Consider the following 20,729-nt stretch of genomic DNA (forward strand, 5'->3'; position numbering starts at 1 on the left):
AATTTATAATTGCATGATGAAAGCCTATCTGATCCCATATATTTAACCTCTTTTAATTAAAAAAATGCTTACTATAGTTTTAATATTGCATTCTGCCCTTGAGTGGAGGAAGGGAAGAAAGCAAGGATGGAACTACAGATGATAAAGACATCCTATTTTCATGCCTAGAGCATGCATTTAAATTACACCCCCTGAAATTCTTCAGTGTGCGCTGTGTGACCAGCATGGGAAGAGGAGAAAGTCTTTGCCCCATGGTGGTATGCTTATTTTTTGTGTCAGAAGTACATCCTACCCATCAGCAGACACAGTATGCTACTGGAAGAAGCAGCAAAAATCTTGCATTAGCACTATGCTTTGCTGGCCTTGCTGCTGGTGTCCTGCCGTAATATGTCTGTTTTAATGAACAAGTAGATCTGCCTTCCTCTGTGTGGGAGGGCTAGCACATCCTTAGCCTTTTCTGCATATAGAAAACACACACAGTCAATCTAAAATTCCTTGAAAAATACCCTGGTGAAAAGGTATGAAGACTCCAGCAATCCTTATCCATATTAAAAGCTCTCAGAATCACACTTCAAGAGAACTGTGAAAGTGTATATTACTTAATTTAATTAGAAAAAGAAAATGTATAAAGGTATTTCAATTGTTTGACTACAAACTACCTCTACTTTTTGAGGTAAGAAATGAAGAAAAGGAAAAAATGGTTAGTTAAATTCCTCACCCTCAAAACAGAGAACAGAGTTCTGTTGATCAGAAGCATCTTATCCTGCTAGATATTAAATGTTTTCTGGCCCTTAGAAGCATTTCTCCACTCTTTGGGACATAGAATTATTTGGGGATTTTCTTTTTTAATGTATTTTGTCTTGTCAACACTGTTGGTCTATATCCTAATGAATTCTGTTGTGAAGTGCCCAGGTGATGTACATTGTGGAGTAGGAGACACTGACAAAGTACTAAACCTGCAGGGCAAGTAAGGATTACTGCTGAGGGAGGGAATACTGTCAATGAGCCTTGTATACCCATTCATACAGCAGGCTATTTCATTTTGAAACAGTTCCTTCCAGCAGCAGTACCAGGCTCCCATACCTCATACATCTCCTTTTGTACAGAAGGTCAGACTGCCTTCAGAATGGGGGGGGAAAAGGGAAAACAAACTAGAGGGAAGGCCTTGGGCCCCAGCTAAATATTTCATTAAAAAGAAAACTGGTCTTGCATGTGTTCTCTTTAAAACCTCCCAAAGGACAAATCTGTCAGGGAATGTCTACATAGTTAGGAGCATCCAGTAACACAACTATTCCTCCCACTCTCCGAGACGGCCTGACACGAGCCAGCTCCAGTGCAGAAGCTGAGTAAATATTCTCTGCTGGTGCCAAGGCTGAGCTAACACAGGTTGTGTCTCAACAGGCCTTATTAGCTCAGGCTCATTACTGTAATAACTGGGCTCCGTGGCAGCAGGCGCTCCAGGATCTGCTCCTGGCGCTGCAGACATGCCGTCAGCGGGGTCCTCCTCTTCTTCCCGGAGATTCTCTCATTGCATTTCAAGCCTGCAGCTGCTCCTCTCAAAAAGCTGCCCTGGCATACGAGGCCATTTCAAAAATCGTGGGTTAGTGGAAGGTTGTGAAGTGCTGGCAGGGCAGGGGATCAGCCCTGCTGCACTGTAATGGCGTTTTCCCAAGTACAAAGCACGACCTTAGGCAAGGATCACGCAGGTATACAACTTCCACTTTCCTCTTCTGTCACCTCTTAACAGAGAAAATGTGAGAGTAAATTACACACTGAGCACCTTAAAAATGCAGCAATCTGCTTTCAAATAAAAAGTTGAAAATTCACCCTTTTCTTTTATATAAATGAACAAGTTTTGTACTATCCTAGTTGTTACTCGGTAAACACAATTTAGCTTTTACCCTCAGCTGCACTGCTGGACAAACAACCTACTGTTTAGCTGGAGTGCACAGTCAGAGCTTCATGGGCTCACAAAACCCACTTCAAAGAACACAACAAGAACAGAAAAATTGCTTTTTAAATCTTACTGCTGTACAGGCACAGGACCAGCATGGCAGTTCAGATAGCAATATCAGACTAAATAAATATTAAGACTGAAGAAAGTCTCAGGCAAAGTGCCTACAGACCACGATAGGAGAGGATGTTATCTGGGATCTACACCTTCCACATATGATCCCTGTAGCTGTAGTTCTTTGGTGAGTAAGAGCAGCAGTGAGACACAAACATTATGTGTCAAAACCATAATTTGAAATTTACACCTACGCACAAAGATGAAGAAAATTATTCCAAATCATTTTGCATTATTTATTTATTAAATTATTTCAGGTTTTATTTCAACTGACATTTTGAAGTGTTGCTTCATGATGATGGAGCTGAGAAACCGTCTGTTTTTGTGTGTTCAAAGTAGATAGTCTCACATGGAGGTAATAACCTTAGGCCAGGGGAAGATTTCCTTGGCACTCGGAGAGTTTTTAATATTAAAATTTTGCATATTGCCGTGGAAGGTTTCTACTAACCCAGAGAGAACTCTTTTTAAGTGGTAGAATAAGCTACTCGCCTGAATACAAGTTGGAGAGATTTTATTCAAGCATATTCAGTTGGTTCTCATTATGAACAACTTTATATTTAATTGTCAAATTTTATATTTTCTTTTCAACTTTTAAGAAAATATACACACCTAGTTTTTGAGACACATTTTGGTATGCAATATTACTTGTGTTGCAAGATTTGCATTTTGATTTATTGAAGAAAACAAGGTTTAAACCCCTGACTTTTCTAATTAGAATGGGGAAATCCTCACAATCAATTCAATGTGATGATAAATACATGTCTTTCAGTAAAGTACTTATCTACCTCCAATATACTTTGTTCTTATTTGGATTGATTCCAAAATATACAGTTTCAAGTGAACTATGTTATAATGCCCTCTGCTGGTACTGAGCTGGTAAAAGCACTCTAAATTTCCTTTGTAGTTCACCTAAAAAGGTAAAAAAATGGCATGAAGACCTTGGGCTCAAACCATCATAAACTTCTACCAGTACCCCAGGCTGATTATAGACTGTAATAAGACATTTTTTAAATAAAACCAGCCAACTTGATCTTACAAAATTTGACATAAACTTTTTACAAAGTTGCCAAGACCCTCAAGGTTTCTCCAGAAAGAATATTTGCTAATTTCTCAAAATTCTGTGAAAAATTCCATAGCTAGAGGAACAAACTATTAAAGATCGCCAAATGAAATTTATTTAACTGCAAGAACTTGATCCTGCATCAGGAAGTCAAGACTGAAAATCTTGTAGTGGTAGTGTTAGATTTCAGAATTTCAAAGCCCTTGGCTTGTATTGTACCAATCCAATACATGGCAATATCCATAGACTGAATCCACTCTTGAAGTAAGGAACTGAATATATGTACGAGGACTTATATTGTAACTTTGGTTGATATTTTAAATGTCTAAAAATAAAATTTTAAAAAATTTTAAAAAGGGAAAACAAACAGTTAAGTACAGCTGTACCAGAGGATCTTCCTTCAGTACTTTTATGTCATGAATATGTGGAAAAAAGGAAATAGTGAAAAATCAGCTTAAGTTTTTCCCTGCTCGACTTACTGCTGTCTGACAGAAGGCTTAGTGAGAAGCTACCCATTCCCAAGGAGTTAATTAGTACCTTCTGTGAATAAATACCAATCACACCAACATCTTATATGCAGCAAGATTAAACAAGTAATGTTTTTTAAAGTTCCATATCCTTTGAAGTATGCTTGGTTAAAATTGCCTTAATTAGATAGCATAATGCTAAAAACAAGGTTAGGGTATTCTTGATTTTGTGTTCCTTTTCCCTCTGAACACAGAGTAAAAATTATAAACCTGGGCCAAATTTGGAATAATGGAAACATGAATGAGATTTTCAAAACTGCTTTGTAGAGGGGGATGTTCAACTGCCACTGAAAGAATTCCCTGTGGTATTTTTTGAAAATCCCACCCTTAACCCTTTATTAAGAATCTCTTGAAAGAGATTTTTGCTTGAAGCCATAAATCTGCCCATCAGATATGCAGGGCGAATCAGCAATAAACAGGAGACATGAAGGATTTTCTTGATTACAGTTCGGACAAGCATTTCTCTGGAGAGCTGCTGCTTTTGTTCAAAATCAGCCTGTCTCCTCCATGTTTGAGCATGCTGTATGCTTCACAGTCAGAACCCAGAGAATTTTGATGCCACAGAAACATGGCCTTGAATGGCCCAAAATGTTTATGTTATTAGGCAAAATCTTAGTGTTGTGTCACATCATTTCAGATGGCAAAAACTGGCATCTGAAATGATGCTCTGCTTTTGTGGGACACAATGGCATTGGACACAAATGATGAATACATGCAACATGGTAATAAACATGTTAAAGGCAAACATTTCCACTCAAGACTATTGTGTAGATTCAGCCTAATCCTTAGAGGATTTCAGGTTCTTGGATCTGCCATGTCCTAAGCTGGCAGTAGCTTGAGGTGATAACCCTACTGCCCGACAGCAGGTGTGGGAGGCATGCCTGCCACTTTCCAGATAGGTGGGAAAAGCTGGAGTCCATCTGTTTTCTTCCCCAACTTTTTTAATTATTTGCCATGTCTTTGATTAACTACATTATTTAAGCCATAGTGGAGAAAAGAGTAGACTCAAGTTTTAAATAGCATAATGTAGTTCTCTTTGAAATCTTATTCATTATCATAAAGATTGTAGTGACTTTTACTTCATCTGTTTGGGCTTATGCTTGAAACTTAACTTACTAACTACAGGAAACAGTTACATCAGCGATCAGATTTCCTATCAATGAAATAATGTGATGCCTAGCTAGCCTGTGAAAAATTTGCTTTATTGCTACTCTGAAAGATATTGTCAAATGTAGTCTAGAAAAGTAACATGCATTTTCTCTTAACACTACTTTTCTCTGTAAAATACTGTATTACAGGTAACCCTCGTTCCAGTTATATGTAATCATTTCCTACTTAATAAATTTGTATCGTGTGCAGTGGTTAAAACAAGGCATGCTGAAGAAACAGCCTATTCTTTTACTACTCACTGGATTCAGCAGAAGCTATTTATTTGACACTGAATTCTCACTTAAATGCCAGAGAGACTGAGGTCCACTGTGAAAAACCCCTATTACAGAGAGGAGAGGACTTATTTCTAGAATCTTGCTGCACAAACATAGATTGGTGCAGAATTTTAACAATATAAATTCTCCCATATTTGTCACATGACACTACACAGAGCATAGGTATAGTTCTGAATAACAATAAAAGAAATCTGTCTTGGTGTGAACTTTGCTGTTCCAGGGATGGCAGCAATTCCCATGGCACAGCAATATTCCCAGTTTCTCAGAAACAAAAACACACTAACAGCAACAGGCAGAGGGGAGGACAGAAAGGCCTTGACCCCTCTATTTCTAAGCAGGTGACAGCCCCATAAGTCTGAGATTCCACAGCCATAAACTGGATCCAGAAAAGCCATAAGATCCAAAGTCCTTATGCTCTGTCTGCTCATCCTTACCATCTGAAACACTGCCCTGTCCAAAAACCAACACAACAGTGCTACCTCATGAGGCCTCAAGTCATGAGTTGTGGGGTAATGTTGAAGTCTTACTTCTGTCATATCCTGGAAAACCAGGAGCAATGTATTTGTACCCACAGGGAAAAAAAAAAATAACAACAACAACAACAAAAAAAAAACCAGATAAATATAAATATCTTTTTGGGCACAAAAGAGTCAAGGGAATAAGTGGAATTTTCATTTCTTGATTGCTGCAAATTAAGATAAGGTGCTTTTCTGGAAGCCTTAAGCAAATACCAGTGTGTCTTATGGATCCCAGCAGAGGGGTTAAATGGGTGAAATTTAAATGCCTTTTATCACAATTAATTAAGTGATCCTCTTTTTTTTGATCATAGATGTCACAAATCAAATTATGCTAGACAATATATAATTTATGAGGTGAACTTCAGTATTTTTAAAAATTATATATTACAATGGATTTAAAAGGTTTTATTTATCTCTGTAAGTATAACCACACCACAACTTGCAAGTGATTCTTTTCTATTCTATTGACAAAAATGAACATAGATCTAAAACATGATAGCCCATACCCACAAAATGGGGATTAATTACTCCTTTATCATCCCTTCAGTTTGTGGTTCACAGACTACAACACAAGCTGATTATATTGATGTTCCTAATTATGAAAGTTAGGGGAATTTTTATATCTTTCACTGAAGTAATGTCTTCAGTTGATTACAAGTAAGACTGAAAAGCAAATCTTTTAATGAAATATGCAACACAGAGTTCTACTAAATACAATCACACATTGCTCAGCAAAGCTGTCAATAGAGTGAAACAAATACAACTCCTCAAATATTTCAATAAAATGAGTAATTAACAGTTTTCTAGTATGAAGCTTCATGGAGCACAAAGAATAAATCTCATAAAATAAAGGCAAGACACTAGCAACCCAATTTCATGCAAAATTCCAACTCCTGAAAGGTCTGAAGCCTCAGGCGCTTAGAATTTACTGTTCGCATTCACAGAAATGATTTGCGGACCTAAATGAATATTTTAGGGTTTTTTCCTTGAGTCAAATGATCCATCTGTTTACTAAAACAATACACCACGAAGCCAAAGAGGTCATTTCAGGGTAAAACCTCCATCTTAGCAAAGGGTAAACCAAACAGGGTGTCAAGTTGAACTATTTGAAGTATAAAGTAACACGAGATAACAGTTGGTGATGGTCAGATTGTATGATCTTTCTGCTCCAGCATTTTTGAGACTGAGACACCAATAATTATTTTCTTGGAAGATATTAACAGAGATTTATATTTCTATGGCATTATCCCAGTTTTACACTGTTGAGCATTGTTGATAATGAACACTATTTGTAAAAATGAATATATTCTCCAGCTTACAGCCACACGACCCCACAAGGGAGTGTTTCCAGTAGGCTGTGAATGTGTAAATTGAATCAAGGCAAGAGGCATAAGCCACACAAGTTTTTCATCTTATTCCATGAGAGAAGATGAATGGGAGAAGATGAATGGAAGAACGAGAATGAGAGATATAATTTATTTCAAATTGTTAATTTGCAGTAAAATTGCCATGTTCTATGTGGCACTTCCTGGCAAGGGGAAATGAATAAAATAAATTCAGTAGGAATATGTTTGTCTGAACTGAAACTATACCATATGTCCTAATTTGAGCATTACCAAAAATTTCAATGGTGTTAGATTTACAATACCTCTACTATAAAAGGGAAAACTCCCTATAAATGGCTATATTCTCAAAAGTAGAATCAATTTTTGCTTCCTAAAGTAGAAAAAAAATAGTACTTGCCATATTTTTTTCAAATACAATCATCATTACCAAGAATTACCAGAATCCATAGAAAATAAAATCTTTTCTCCCTGAGCTGATTCCCTCCAGTTGTGGTGGTTCTTTTTGCTAATCCTTGCACTGGCAACAGGCAGGTGTAAACACTGAATTAGAACACTCAATGTTCTGGGTTGGAAGAGACCCACAAAGATCATCAAATCTAACTCTTCAGTGAATGGCCCATATGGAGACCAAACCCACAACAATACAGAATCTAGTGGAAGAAAATAAATTAAGCACAAAAGCCTGCATTGACAGTATTGCATATAATTTTCCAACTTAAAACCTTATCTGATGGGTGGAAGTACAGGTCTGGGTCCCAATCAGAGTTTATTGATGTGTTTGCATCATCACACACAGTACAGCTCCTTGGACCTCAGGGTCTGTTCTGGTTAACCCAGATTTCCTTTCCATGAACATAAATATCAGTGATCACCTCCATCACAAAATTCCAGGATAATTTGTTTTACCCATATGTTTTTCAAAAGGTTTATTTTTCTAAATCCAGTAAAGACTGCTAACTCTTGAAGAAGCAGTGAAACTTTTTTTAACTGTGTTCTGAACTTGAGTTGTTTGGTTGAATCATGGATCATCTGATTGGATCATTTCCCCAGAATATTCTACAACAGTTGTTTGCACACAATTAATTAGAAACTGGAGTACCTATAAGCAAGGGGTGAACTAATTACACTGCAGTTTCCTGTAAAGCTGTAACAATTCTCCTACTTTTATGCAAAAGACAAACAATTTCTTTGCCTTGCCAGAAATTTTGCAAGAGGAACAAGAGGAAATTGCTCAAGCCACAGCAAAGGACTAGGAAGGAAGGATGGAAGGAAGGAAGGAAGAGAGAGAGAGAGAGAGAGAGAGAAAGCTAGTTGTGTCTTTTGGCTGTGAAACCACTAGAGTTTCCTGTGTTCTGCCATGTTCTGTACAGTACATATGAAGTGTGATGACAATGATGATGGTAAGGAGTTGATTCTTGCTTTAATCTGTTTTCAAATCTCTCTTGAGTTTTAACACCCAGACAAGTGTTTAATCCTTACATCTTGCCTTCAAAGCCACAGATAGATTCCTGCAAAGGTCTTTAGATAAAAAGAGCTGAATGTTGTGAAAACATGTGTTTCTTCTTTCAGATCCATTCCTTTGTATAATTCTTTTTATTAGTTTTGAGATTATTAGACACATCAGCTAGAGATAAAATACTGATATTACATAGATTTAATCTCATAAGAAAACAGATGCCATCTTTAAAATTATTTAAACTGTACAGGTGCTTTATATTAATCAAATTAATTTTTTGCTTTCAGTATAACTGTGTCAATGAGGTGCTTATCTGTTCATGTTCTGTTCAAATAAATTACTGCTAATCATGTTTGAGGGCATGTTTAAGAGTTTTCAGACTGGCAATAGACATTATACCTTTTCAAAACTATCATAAATATCATACTGTAACAGCTATAGTGCATCTGGATAACATTCATTGAATTGAATTGATTCATAATCATTGCCACCTACTGTGCTGCAGTAACCAACCCTAAAAGAATGTTATTAGATTGTTATTGGACTGTGCAGAGTACACTTGAACTATGCAGTAAATATTTTTGAGGTGGGTACCACAGTCTCACCCATTTGACAATCACTTTATATTCCCATATTACAGTTTTTGAGTATTTATTGCAAGGTTGTGACCTGTGCTATATATTCAAACTTGTTGTGGGAGTAGGCTGTTAGCAGCAGAAGCAAAAGAACCAAAGATATGATTTTCATTTCTCATTGGGAAACACAGTTTTAAACTGGGGGAGGACACTAGGATTCAAATTTATTCAAGTGAAAAAATTTTCAGACTGAAAACACAGAGGTTCATGTGAGGTGCTTCCACTGAGCTCTAAACCTGCTGTTTTAAGTATCACCAACTAAATTATTCTCAGAATGGCAAGAGAATCAAATTGAGACTAAAAAAAGTGTTTGCAAATAGCAAAGAACACAATAGAAAAGATACAGTGTGACTTGGTTGATGTCACAAGGTAGGGCCATACAAAGTGCTCACTAGGAGAAGGGAGTATGAGAGGGAAAAAGGATTCAGAAAACTTGACCATAAATTTCATGTGATGATATTATGCTACAAGAAGGAGATAAGGGGAAAAGTGAGGGAGGGGAAATTGGAGAACTAATACTGAGGAGAGTTCAGTTAGAATATATTGAAGGAAACCAGGGAGCAGGCAGATGCAGAAGCTGAGAAAAAGTGACAGCCATGCTCTAATGAGAAAGTGGAAAGGATTAGAATGGCTTCAGTATGTCTAGCAGCATAGCATTAACCCTGAGGAACCTAATGACATTTGGGAACTTAAACATGGCCTCATATCTAGTCTGGATGCTATCAAGGCAAATGAAAATCTTTAGCAGCAGCACCACTTGAGTTCTTATTCCAGTGTTATGACAGTTACTGTTCATCAAAAGGCTGCACTGTTGAGAGGAAGAATGGCTTATGCATTAAATATCTGAATAGAAAAAAAACCTTCATATTCTGAGCATACAGGAGTTCCTATTTCTTTCTTAATAATACTCCCCTCCTTATTTTCTTTGACAGGAGTCAAAATGTTCAGTGTTTGACAGGAACTGAGACTTAAGAATTGTCGCCAATCATCACTGTCTTTCTACTTTCCTCTTGGCTGCCTATTTTGTGAAATATGATTTCCCAAGCCCAGTGCCAGCCACCAGTGTTCTTCAATCAAATTCTTCGTAGAGACTCACAAGTGTCACATCAACCAGTCCAGCACCTCATTATAAAACAGAGGGTGAAACATTGGGGAAAGAAAGCAAACAGAAAAGAAAAATGTAAATAGCATCACTTCTTGGTTACCAGGTGCATTTTATCTTATCTCTCTCTGTCTCCCAGGCTGTAAATTCCTTAGGGATAAGGGCTGTTTTAACAAGTGCCTTTTCCAGTGTTTATCACAGCATCATGCATATGTTCTAGCACAGTGACAAATCTGTCACAGAGCTACTTTTCAGCTATTGTGTGTTATCTTATGAGATACTTCTTTGGGATTATTAATTATTATGTCACATGATTTCTGTTTTGCCATGGCAAAACAAAAGTCAATAAATTTTTATTTAATTGTCCTCTTTCTAGGAGGTTTGTACCAAGTCTAACTTCTCATCAGCTTGAAACATGAGGCAATGCATGAATAAAATAAGTATTCAATCTTTTCATTCTCACCTTCTTTATGTTGAGATTTGCTGCTGCTTTGTTGAATTTCACCATGCTGGTCAGATTACATGAGATTTAGCAAGCTGAACTATCTTTATACCAAATTGCAGAAGATTTCTAAAAACTAAACTTGCCATAGAGCCCTGCATTCTGATCAATACTGTTCACCTGTTAGTCAACAGCAGACGTTCAAAGCATCTGTACTTGTATGTCTCCATCCAATTTCTTCTTGGTTGTATTCCTGCATAACCTTTTCACTTTAAATGTGCTGATTTTAGGTAGTGTCACTGTAATTTAATTCCAAATTCATGGCATATTGTCTTTTTTAACTAAGCCCTGTCTAATACTTATCCTTGGGGCAAAGGTGTGTGGATGAGTACTTTCTTTGCATTGTTTATAGTCCAAATTTGCATTTTTTCCTCCACCTAACGGGAATTGAAACTAAAGGAGGAATTTTGCCATTTTTGCTTCTTTTGGTACAGTGATCATTTACACTTTCTATTCATAATCCAACATTTCTTGTTTAATTAATTTATTTTCTGCAGTTTCTTAATCTGTTTTTTTTTCCTATCTCAGTAAAGTGAGTGGGTTGCATAAGTAAAAAACAACTTTTCCTGGTGGTTTAATACATTTGGTCAAATGGTAAAAAAGGATGGTTTATGGTCTGGGATTAGCCCTGAGAGATAACAGTTTAAGAAGGTAAACTCCAATCAAATTTTACATCAGCATCTACATACATAAAGTGAAATTGCAATTTGCATACAAGCCTAATAGTCCACTCACAAAACTATATGCTAATATATGTTTTATTCCTTCAGGTAAACCAGTGCATGTTCATACTAGGACTGTGTGAGAACAGGTCATATGGCTTATATTCAGTGAATGAGAGCAATATTTCACATTTGAGCTAACAAGACACAGGAGAGCTGTTCAACAGCTCTCGGCCTCTTATTTCTCATGTGTAGACTTCATAGCTGCTGGTATTAAGAGCAGAACTAACCCCAAAGTTTCAGAGGGCTGACAAGCAATGTCACTTGTGTCACTCCATTTCCTTAGAGAGGAAATGGGCGTGCTGTTGCATAACTTCCTTCAAGCATCCATGTGGAACAGAATTACGTATTTGTACCACCATTTTGTGGCCAGTCCTAGAAAGAAAATACACACCCTTTTGTGTGTGCCAGAACACATCCATACACTTTCAAATGATAAAAAGCAGCAGAGAATTTGGGGCTATGTATTTTTTTTCTTCCTAAACCTCAGGTTTTAGAGTCCTAGCTTTTCTAATGCTACTTTAAATGAAAAGTGCTGCTGTTAAGCAGGACTTCTAAGTCCTACTGCTTGCCAAAACCAGGAGGTCTGAGATTACTGATTACTTTAAAAAACTAATGTGGCACCAGCTGCAGGCTACTGAGAAATAGTGCAAATGCAACCAATGGCTTATTTTTTTAGAGCTTGGTTGGTTATTTTCTTAGATGCTGCGTATGAAAGATTTAGGCAGCTGTAAAGGAGGGAGCTAAGATTTCCTCTCATCTGGTGTGGGGAAACCCAGCCAGGGAGTTAGTGTGGGGTAAAACAGGCTCTCCAGTCAGGTTTTCCCTGGTAATTGCCATGAGGAAGTAAGGACTCACTAGAATCTACATTTTGCTGTACATCCCCAGAGCGGAAGGGGTAAAGCAAAGGTAATGCTTATTTAACAAGGTTCCATGCCTATGAATAACATTTTCTGCCTCTGACTGAATTCCAGGTCTCAACATACGTGACAGAAATATATCCATTTACTACAGGATGAAACGCTACACCTAACCTATAATCACTGGAAGGCTTATTTTTTAAAACTCTTCATTCGGTGTTGATATAAAGACATTTTCCCTTTAAAATGAAAGAACAATAAAGATATCATGCTGTGGAAATTATGCAAATTTAACAAAGTCCATACAAACCAATTAGTTTCAAGATCAGAGGTGACATATTTTCTAATTAATATCAGTTTAAGCTTCTATTTATGAGCCTATAAATAAATATACCCTCATAGGAACATGTACGAAAGAAGACAGAGTATCTACGGAAGAGGACGAGCTTATTTTTTGTACCACTATGTTATACTAATAAATAATAATTCTGAAGAACAACTTATTGATAATTTACAGAATTTCTATTATTGCACTATATTTATGAGTTTACACAGGAGTTACAGACTCAAAATTTGCTAAGACCATGGACATAATGGCTAGATCCCTGGGGAGCCTTATAAGAGAGTCTTTGATTCAGGATATGCTACAGCAAGCATTCATTTGGGGGCTTTCCTTGTGGCCACAGTAACACCACCTGCCTTAAAATGGCTGCTTTGAGCCAGCTCTCCCCCAAAGCAGGCAGCCAACTACTGCTCTCCAGTGCATTGCTGCCTCTTAATAGCCATGCACTACTTTTTCCCAAATTCCACAGCGTCTATTCATTTGGGAATCTGTGGCAAGCTGGACTGAGGCCAAATATTAGTCCCCCTGCTCTGCCTGCTTCTGGCAGAATGGCCATCCACAAACCTGCTGCTTGGAGCAGGATTAGTAGAGGTGTGGGGAAATTGTCCTCATGGCTTCAAATGGATCTTACAACTCTTTTTCTTACTCTTCAGGAAAAAAAAAAAAACAAAACGGCACAAAGCCTGAAGTATTTGGTGGCTAAAGAGGATGTTCTTTAAATTTTCTCTTTACTGCTAAAATACACAATCGGTTTCATGAGAAGCATTAAAAAAAGGAAAACTTAAATATCTGCAATCTTTCTCCTATTAAATCACTGCATTTTTATTTTCTCTTTTTACCCTCTTTAGATTTTTTTCACTCATCTGGTATGTTTTGATTTTGATAAATCACCATTTCAAAGGAAAAATTGTTTTACTAAATACTAATTCCCATTTCACACATTAACTTTCTTGCCAAAGAATTTGATTGTGCACCAGCTATTCCTGCAGGAAGGCTGTGCCAGGATTTTACTCCTCTGATGCACAGATGCATTTTCCTAATTTATAAGTCTATTTTTAGCCATTTTATGCCTTCTTAGCATTGTGCCAACGTCATCTTTATGTTTGATCATTACCTTCTCTTTCTCTGATGTATGCTTTTGGGAACAAACCTTCTTCCTCAACTTTGTTTCTGCATCACTGTTTACCAGTTGTCATTTTGTGATTGATATGTACACTCAGGTGTTTTTCCTCTATAATTTCACAATCCTGAATTCTCAAATTTGTGGTAGATAATATAAGCCCTCTAGTTTATGACCTTGTTCTTCATGTACTCAGTTTCACTACAGTTTTGGTAGTCCTTGTGGTCAATACAAATTTCTCTAAATTTTCTTCTGATATCCTTCTCTATTTATGATATCTCTAAATCTTGGCATACATCATATTCTTATACAATGATGGTTAGGAAAAAAAGTAATCTAGGTTAGAGCAAAGACAAGTTTTTGAAAGATAACTATGGTGCTACTTTACTTCAGCTTCAATATTTCTATAGTTCACCCTTCAGCATCACCCTTTGGTTTTCTTATCCAACTTACTGATATTTATACTAATTTCAGTCTTCTGCAGTGTACTTTAATGTTTGATTATGTTGAATGAAAAAAAAAATATATCCAAGTCCATGTATACAGAATTTCTGCTTTTCTTTCATTTCAGGGAATCCATTATCAAAGACAAATATGGCATCTCGTAATTCGTCTTCACAGTTGTCAAGTATATAAAATCCTATCGCAGTTTCCTTTCTCCCCCCTACATTGTCAGTCATAAATATGACTCTCATTTGGCAAGACAGTGATCACAGTGTTCTTCACACTAAAAATCTATGTCCCTGTGTCAACACACAGTCTTTCTCCATCAACCACAGTCTAAACACAGTCCATGCAGACCCAATACTACCAGCGCACAGATTTGAATGTGTCAGGCAAGTGTGGGGAACAGAAAGACATCTCCCACCTTGAGTTCCAGTTTCCTGCCAAACCTTCCACATTGTCCCTGGTCTTCTACCACCATGTCTTTTGTGCTTTAGATTTTTATCTCCCTCAGAAAACCTCAGGCTGATGTCCACTCCCTCTGCCTCCATCAGAATTCCTACTGCTCACCTCTCCTCCCAGGAACCATGCCCTGCACGTTCTGCATTTCACTACCTTGGCTCATGTTTCTGTAGCCTCAGCTGCTGCAGGAAAGCAGTTGTGGGAAGGGGAAAACTCATGCCCCTCGCCAAAACTTTGCTTCTAAACACACTTTTACTCAGAATGAGCCTCTTTCATTTTCCAGGCGTTCATGCTAACATTTGTGGTGTCTGGCAAAAAACAAAGAAAAAAATTTGTTAAGTCTGTTTTTAATATAAAAGAAGCTGAAAATGAAATATAAGATTCAGCTGAAGTATTCTTTCCAAATTTGGTCTTTGTAGGAAGTTTGTAAAGCTTTTCTTGTACCAGTCCTTTTCAAGTCTTCAATCAAATCCTCAAATCCAAAGGAATGAGCTATAGCACCAGATGAAATCTCTTATTAATCCTTATTCAAATTAATTAAAAATAAATCTGAACATTTTCAAGACAAAATAAAATAAAAATAAACAGGGTATATAAAGGTTCCTTCTCATGACTGTTATAACTAAACAGCAAATTTTTTTTCCCCTCAACCCGAAAGTTTGTTTTTAGCATCCCCCCAAAATTCTACAAGTATTCCAAAGGCACCTTGTTGTCTTTGCAATGGTAGATTCTGTAGAACAGTGCAACAGCTAAAGCTTCTGAAAAGGCCTGATCCTTTGGGAAACAAATAGTCCATGTTTGCTTTGCCTGCCTGATTTTGTATTCTTGTGAAAGATGAGACTCCAAGAAAACTGCAGAGTAACACTCCCCCCCCACACACACACAGACTAAAACACTGCCACTGGCTTAGGGACCAAGAGAATAGGCCGATGATTTTGGGGGCATCCCGTGCCTCAGAGCAGTTCCCACACTCAGATGCCTGTCAATGGTGGTGCCAGTGAAGCGTTTCGCAAAGTCCCCCAAACACTTTGTGAGCCGGGATCCGGCGGGACAATGGCAAAGTTCAGTCCTGGAAAGAGATAGTGTGCTGAATGCACAATGCCAGGCTTTGTCTGCGGGGGCTTCTGTCGAGGAAGAGGGCTACTTAATCTCCCCACTTGCCCTGGGGATTCTGGCTGTTTTAATGTGTCCTTTTTGAGAGCCTGTGAACTGTAGAATATAGGCTGGTAACAACTTTCTTTAGGACTGCCTCTGCAGAACCAAAAGCTGCCAACACAGAATACCAGCACAGTGGTGTTAATGAGCACAAAGAAGACCTTTAGCTGTTTTTACAGCTACCATGGCTAGAGTTTCATGTCATTCCTTGGTGAAGGAACTAATTCTTTGGCTTGTTTTATATGAGCCTAGCTTCCATCATGCTGCAGAGGATGGCCTCTTCACCCATTTTTCTTTTTCTTTCCCTCTTTTTTGAATGATAATAAAGCCTGATGCATCTTTAATGAACTGTGGGGCTTTCAGAGCTTTTTCCCCCTTCTTACTCTAAGGTGTAGATACACAGTGCATATTTACTAAATGATAGAAAAAAGAAAAAAATTCAAATTATTGATTTGTTGAAGGATGAGTAGCAAATGCAAATCAAAAACACTGATATATTTAAACATTCCAGGATAAACTCCTGAAGTCACTAAAATTCCTGAAGTCAGAATAGAATAAACGAATAATCTTTGCTTCAGACATTTTCAAGTATCTCTATTTTTAAAAAATAGTAATGATTCATTTTATGTAATTTGGGCCTTTGGCTGTTTATTATCTACTACAAATGAAACAGTGCTATGACTGAGAAAGATACTGTAAAAATGATACTATATATTAAAATGGATGCACAGTGCAAGCTCAAAGACCCTAAAACTATAGAACAATATTGGAGACACCTTTTAGAAGAATGAATGACCCAAGGCAATTGAAGGTGTCCTATATCTAAACATCAACCCGAGGGCTTTCCACTGTCCAAACAAATATGTTTGCTTTATTAGCTGCATAGTACATTACCTGTACGTGGACATAAAAAGTATAAATCATTTTTACTTTAGGCTCTGTGAAGGTTTCTCTCTGCATCAATCTGTTGGCTGCACTTGTCAATTCACCCACAATAGTCTGCGTGAACATTTGTGTTTGACTGCTCTCTCCTCCCTCCAGGTATCCAGATACCATGTGAAACCTGCATGTGCATATATCCATATTGGTCTCTGAATATCCTTTTGTTTCCTTTTCATCCTCCTTCACTTTCCTTTTCCTTTCTACTTCACTCTGAATTTTTGCATTAAAAATTAAATAGATACAGTGCAACTAAGGTTGAAGTGTTAATGAGCTACCCAGGGCAAAGGACACAGTTCAAAAGCTGCAGAAAGTAGCTTTTTGCAGCAGTAGCATAAGACAAAGAAGTACAGTTGTTCTTTGTATGTATATTAGCACTTCATATCAAATAATAAATGGACCTTAAGCAAAGAATTCTTGCATATGCAAGCCCAAAATGCAGCTGCATGTTTCAAAACTCACTAGCTTGGTGCCTGTGTCTTTGTGAATGAATACACTTTATGGTCTCATGAGAAATCACAGATTCTTGTTCATATAACCAAATCAAAACCAGGCTGATCAGATTGACTCCATGAGAAATGCATGCGAGAGTTAATCTGGAAGCATTAAATTAACTTTACTTTTATTACTTTGGGGCTTTCTCTAGAAAGCTTTTATCTAGAATCATTTACACACCACTAACTTTTTATGTAGAAAGCTCAGCTGTGAAGCAAACCTGCTTTAACATATCCTGATGCCTCCTGAGACTCTCAGCAAGGTGAGAACTCATGCTGAGACACTGGCTTTACACCTGTATGTCACGAGCCAAATCCACAACATATTTTAGTAAATCGTTGCACACTTCACACATAAAGGCGCAAGATGGTCAATGAGGTCAATTAAATAATGTGGTTTCAGAAGAAAAAATGCCATTAATAGAAAGCTGTCAAATTTTCCTTCAAGTTTATATTAGAATCATGGGAGACAGATTTAGGTATTTTGCAAAAAGATAAACTATGCAAGAGATTTTACAGGCGACGGAGTTTTGATTGGCAGCAAACATTTACTGAGAACCAGAGGGTCATACAAAACCAGCAAACCAGTCCTGCTGTAGCAACTCAGATAAACTGTTTTGCTCAAGAATTTCTAGGGAACTAAACCAAGTTCTACAGGGTCGATTATTCAAAGATGTCTTTATGTAGCTAGCCTGACAGATTAGCTTTTCCCTGGAAATTGTTGTCTCAAGTCAAGCACAAGCCAGTTGCTCTCATTTACTTTTTCCTAATGGTATTTTGAACCAAACATGCTCCTATGGAATGTTACTGTTTCAAGGATGACTCCAAAATACATAGCTAGGATAGCAATGATGTAAGTGATGCCAGCATTTAATTAGTCACAACCTCAAACAAAACAAAACAGAACAAAGCAAACCAGAGTGTGTTGGTTTTTGAAGGCAAGAGGAAACATGCAAACATGATATAAACTACTAATGAAAAACATGGCATTTATTATTCAACTTTGCAGGTAAGTGTAGGTTATCTAATCCATGCAAAAACTGTTGGAGGAACCTGAAGAACAGGAGGGAAACACCTATTGTTTGGCTTCCACAAGGGATAAAAAGTCACAAAGAAGTATAAATGCAGTTAAGTGTCTTTGAAGTGCCATTATGCTGCTCGATTAGTATATATTTGTCTGGAGAAAATGAATACGAGAAGATGTGATAGGTGTAGAAATCATCAGTGTCATGACATATCTACAGGCAGGTTTTCTGTCACTTGTAGTCACAGGCCCTGAGGTAGTGGAACAGAAGTGAATATTTGGTGAAAGGAGGATGAATGTGGCTGGAGCAGACATAAAGTTGGTGGATTGATATATGTCATCATGTTTGATTACCTTGTGGAGGAGAAACTGCTTTGGATAGCAAAGGCTAAAGGAAAAATCTTTTTCGCAGACATCAACAGTGAAAATTAATCTTTATATTAGCGGTTTAATTTCTGACCTAAAAAGAAATGTTAGTTGGCCACAAGAGATTGAGGCTGGATTCTCATGAAACAAGCAAAAAAGTGAAGAGGCAGAGAAAGGGAAATTAATTATATGAAAGCTACATCCACGTTTCCCTCTCTGAAGCTGAAGTCCAAACAGAAAAGGTTCTGTGGCTTTGCTTTCCATGGAGCCAATGCCTGTGACCCTCTGTGGATACAGGGAGCCCCTAGGTGACTATAAATTGCAGATACCTGCAGGAACGCAAGTATAGCTACATTCACACATCTGTGTTTTATTAGATCAATGTTGGTTGCCAAAATAAGTATTATTATTTCCACTAATAAATAAATAGCATTCTTAGGACTAGTCAAATTCAAACTCAATTTTTAGGCAGCCCTGTTTCCATAGAGAAAAGCTAAGGCCTTGTACCCATTATTTTTGTGTACAGAAAGTTATTTGATAGTGGAGTAATACAGTTTCCAGAAATTATCTGCAGCAGAATCTTACTAATTCATCCTAATAAACAGCATTGTTATTTGTGATTTATATCTTGTCTATATGAGGCAATGAACGCACTGTGAGCTAGCATGTGAATTAAAAGTGTACTTGCTACTCAACACCAAGTCCTTGTATGGATATGCTAAGATCTAGATTAATCCACCTAATTTTGGGCATGTAACTGAAGAATCCAATTTAGGAGTGTAATCATCTTGTAGTTTTATTCTATTGCCAGTGAAGAATCCATTTGAAATTTCACTTATGCTTGAGAAGAAACTCTTTTTAGCTATTGCCTGCAGAGAACTGAGTAAATAGGTTGCCTCAATTGCCTCAACGTGCCTCAATTAAATGCCAAAAGTTAGATGAGATGTATCCTGGTGGAAGGGTGCTCTAAAATAGTGAACCAAATGTATGTGCAAAGAGGCACCTTGTGTAGGTGTTGGGCTGGCTCTGTAATTGTTCCTTTTGTCCCCAGCTCAGCAGTGAACAGGGGCTTGTTACTCTGACTGCTTATGTTGTGCTGGCTCTTCGTGAAAAGAAGAGCTGTCTTTGGGGCTGTCAAATCAATACTTTTACAAGCTTCAAAAGTTTACAGATTTCTATGGAAAGAGTATAAATAAAGAAAATAAAATCCTCAGGCCCTTCCCCTCTTTCACTACCACTCCAAAGGACATTAGTATGTTCTCTCTGGTCTCTTTCAGCTTTAACATTTCCTGCTACACTCAGTGAAATTTAAACAAAATCACTTTTACAAACATTTAAATGGAAAAGTATGGAGTTTTGTCATTTCCCTCCTTGTGTAGCACTAATTAACAAAGCCTTTTTGTGAGAGCGAAAAGCTTTCCTTTTTTAGAACTGGCATGCTCTTCCTTACTGATTCCCAACTGTGGTGGCACAATCCAGTATTTTTGAACAATGATGAGAACAGAAATAGATGGAATTCAATAGGAGCATGAATAATGGCAACCAGAAACTGAGTGGTGACATAATCTGTCTTCCAAACTGCCTTGAGATATAGTCAAGAAAACACCACATTGTATCTTGTATGTTGTGATCATCCCTGATAGGTATCACCAAATAGTTTTCAGGACAGATTTATCCTCTCCAGTTAGCCATTTAAACATTTTTTAATGAAAGCTAGCTTACACACTTATGTCATATATGCCTTCAGTTCCCACTTCCTAATGATTATCAGCTGTTTATTTTTCCTCTTGTGCTTGAAAAAAAAGTGGAGGTTCTACAGTGTTTTCCATGTAGTGGTTTCTGAAAACACACTCGGGAGGGATAAGCCACATATAACCCATATTGAATAAACATGTTCAAGGGGGCAAAAGAGGCGTAATGCTCAGGAAGTGTAAAGATGCGTGAATATACAGCAGAATACAAGGGAACAACCAGAATGTGGTAGGAGGATGTTAAGATTTCAAAACTGAAGGAGGTGGATGAATTCATTTTCAAAAGAACAAGCCCTGTTCTTAGCTGATGCTATGTTTTTGTTCCAGCACCTAGCTTTAAGCATGTCTTCTCAATACTATTTTAGGGTATCAGAAAGATGAGAATTTTTT

General features: G+C 37.4%; 1 protein-coding gene across 5 annotated transcripts in view; it reads right to left on the minus strand.

Annotated features, from left to right (window-relative positions):
• ROBO1 (roundabout guidance receptor 1) overlaps window positions 1-20,729 on the minus strand; it is a 674,462-nt gene that overhangs the window by 298,922 nt on the left and 354,811 nt on the right. The gene's annotated exons all lie outside the window — the stretch shown is intronic.

Source organism: Passer domesticus, chromosome 2, assembly GCF_036417665.1.
Source record: "Passer domesticus isolate bPasDom1 chromosome 2, bPasDom1.hap1, whole genome shotgun sequence".
NCBI lineage: Eukaryota > Metazoa > Chordata > Aves > Passeriformes > Passeridae > Passer > Passer domesticus.